Source organism: Nycticebus coucang, chromosome 22 (genome assembly GCF_027406575.1).
Source record: "Nycticebus coucang isolate mNycCou1 chromosome 22, mNycCou1.pri, whole genome shotgun sequence".
NCBI lineage: Eukaryota > Metazoa > Chordata > Mammalia > Primates > Lorisidae > Nycticebus > Nycticebus coucang.
Genome location: NC_069801.1, coordinates 43,280,914 through 43,284,352, shown reverse-complemented (window position 1 = coordinate 43,284,352; position 3,439 = coordinate 43,280,914).

Here is a 3,439-nt window from a genome sequence, read left to right as displayed (position 1 = left end):
CGTGTTGTGTCTGGCTTCCCTTGGAAAGAGATGCAGGGAGAAGACAGAGGGGTGGCGAGACAGAGGAGACAAGTCTCTCCTGAGGAGGGAGAAGGGAGGTGCTGTCTGGCCTTGGGTGGCAGGACCCCAACAGGGCCTGACGCAGCCCACCCCCCCCTCCAGACAGCCTCTGCGCTGTGGCCCTAAATGCTGCATACCTTTCCCTTTCCCATGGTCGCTGAGTTTAGACAAAGACTATTCCAACTAGGAGCTAAGGGAGATGTTCACACCTGCTGGGGAAGAGAACAGACCTCCATTTTATTCAGAAGTTAGTTCTTCTCACACTAGATTGTCAGAGCAGGACTGAGCTGAAGACTTGTCTTAGTTCACTTTGTAACTGAAGATGGGTAATTTGGCTGAAGATGGTAATAAAACAGGGGTTTATTTATCTCATAATTCTGTCAGCTATAAACCCCAAGTTTTGGCAGCTGCATCTGGTCAGAACCTCTTGCAGCTTCCACTCATAATAGAAAGTGGAAGAGGATTGGGCATGTGCAGAGATTACACAGGTAGAGGGAAAACAAGAGAGAGACCAGGCTCGGTGCCCGTAGCTCAGTGGTGAGGGGTCCAGCCACATACACTTGGGTTGGCAGGTTTGAATACAGCCCAGGCCTGCTAAACAACAATGACAACTACAACAACAAAAATAAGATAGCCGGGCACTGTGGCAGGCGCCTGTAGTCCCAGCTACTTGGGAGGTTGAGGCAAGAGAATCACTTAAGCCCAACAGTTGGAGGTTGCTGTGAGCTGTGACACTACAGCACTCTATAGAGGGTGACATAGTGAGCCTCTGTCTCAAAAATAAATAAATAAATAAATAAATGAGAAAGAGACCACAGGTGCCAAACTTTTCTAAAACTTTTCCCACTCTTTTGGGAACCCAATGCATTGTAGCTAAAGTAACAACTCATTGACTCCTGGTGGGGGAATTAATCTATTCATGAGAGATTCGGTCCTATGATCCAAACACTTCCCACCAGGCCCTACCTCCCAACATTGCCAATTTGGGAGTCAAATTTCGAAATGAGTTTGGGCAGGGACAAACCACACCCCAATGATAGTAGGGCAGTCTTGAGCTGAGCCATAAAGTGTCACATGCCTGGCTTCATGTGAGGGCTTTGGGGCCCCAGCTCTTCATAGGACCAATGACACATGAGTAAAGAGCCACATCACCAGGTACCCCTCAGCCTGCCTCACACATGATACCTGCAGTTTTCTCAGGAGGATCACAAAGTGGACAGATGGGTTAGAGAAGCCCAGGTGGACAAACGCATGTAGCCAGTGGCAGAGGGTGTCAGACTCTAAGCAGCTCCTCCCCTAGACAGTGTCCTAGTGGACTCTTGCCTCGCTGGTTGGCTACCCTGAGGGAGCAAGGGCATCATGAATCCTGTCCATACTTGGAGACTGCCTAGGCACTGTTGCTTCTGCCTCTGGGCCCTGTCCCAGCACCCAGTTCCTATTGACTCCCCTAGCTTTCCTGGACTGGTGTCCCTGCTTCCACCAGCCTCTCTCATCCCAGATCTTTCTTCTTTTGCTAGACCTGAATGCAGGCGTCCTCCCAGCCTTTCTCCCTTTCTTAGCCTATGCCCCTAGGTGCCATGGACAGATGTGATGGCTCATTCTGCTTCCCTGAAGGGCTCTTTCTTGGGTGGTGTTTGTGACCAGGATATCCCTTCCAGGTCACTGGGCTACCTCAAACTGGTCTGAGAAGGGGCAGGAAAGGAGTAGGCTGGACACTTGGTGTTTTACCGAGGCAGAGGTTTGTACCAGGAGAATGAGCTGAGTAGTTCTTACTATGCTATTGGGCAATTCTCCCACCATTGGGTAGTGCAGAAGGGCTGGCTCATCTACACAGGACTTGGGAGCTCACAATCCTAGGAAGCCAGCAGCGCATAGCGCTGCAACTATGAGATTCCATGGGGTATGGATGGGTGGCTGAACAGTGACCCTTTTGTTCTAGGCAATGGGTAAGATTGCCCATTCACAGGCTGAGTGCCCATTCATGTGCACACCCCGTGATGCCTACTCAGAGACATTCATGTACAGCCACATCTGAATATACCCATGGCATATGGGGAAGGGGGAGGGGGGAGAATGGGCGTAGGGAGCATGATTGGTAGGATTACACCTTCAGTGCATCTTACAAGGGTACATGTGAAACTTAGTAAATGTAGAATATAAATGTCTTAACACAATGACTAAGAAAATGCCAGGAAGGCTATGTTAACCAGTGTGATGAAAATACGTCAAATGGTCTATAAAACCAGTGTATGGTGCCCTATGATCGCATTAATGTACACAGCTATGATTTAATAATAAAATAAAATTAAAAAAATGAATATACCCATGGCACACTCCACATTCTACCCACACACACATGCACACATGCCTGGGATCCTAGAAGGCATCAGAGAGTGGCGAGCCAGAAGGATGACATGGAATCCATCTTTGGTGCCCACCAGTCCCCAGCACCCTCCCCAACAGACACCAGCCTACCCTTTCTCTCACCAGAGCTCTCGGCTCCATTTCTTAACAATACACAGAGAGAGCCCAGAGTCAGAGGCCTCAGCTCAAATTCCTTCCAGATGAGAGTCTTGTAGTTTTCTTCCCTTCATATTGAAGTGGGATAGCAGCCTCCTCACATTAGGCCTCCCACGTCTCCTTAAGGTCTCAAGAGTTAAGAGAAGTGTGTGCTTTTTAGACTCAGGTGCCACCCAGGGACATGAGGTGGATATGACCTCTGTGGTCAGCTTCTAGGTGATGGCTGTTGGAAACTTATCTTTATTGGTGCAGAGAATAGTCTGTCCATGTGCCAGGACAGAAGTTGGTGGCATAAGGGTCAGGACTATCAGCTGAGAGGCGCACCCAGGCTGGGACCTCTGCCTCCCAGCCCCAGGTTCACAGTGAGGTCAGGGTCTTGGCACAGTTTTGCAGGACTGAGCAGGTGGCCTCTCGCCTTCCTCCAAGAGGGGAAGTATCAATGGCAGGAGGCATGTAACTCCAGATGGCACATCCCCAGGGCACCAGTGAGATATCACAACATTCCAAGGCTGGAATTCCTCTTTCTTATCCCCTCTCCCCTTTCTGTCCAGTCTCCACTGCCCTTTCTCACCTGTCTAGTTCCTGGGTTGGGGACCACTAATGCCCTTAGACCCTAAACCCAGAGACATGTGCCCCAGCCCTCAGCAGCTGTGGTAGGGACTGCCAGGGAAAGACCTCTAAGTCCTCATGTGCCTGAAGCCCTCCCCAGAAGTCTTTTGTGCCTCATTCCCCACCTGTGCCTCAAGGACTGATTCAAACTGACTCAGGGGCACTTTCTTTCTTCCAGAAAGCCTGCCTCTAATGCCACTGCTGCCTTCCCCAGCCAAACCCCAAAGATCCAGAGCACTGTGTGACTGGA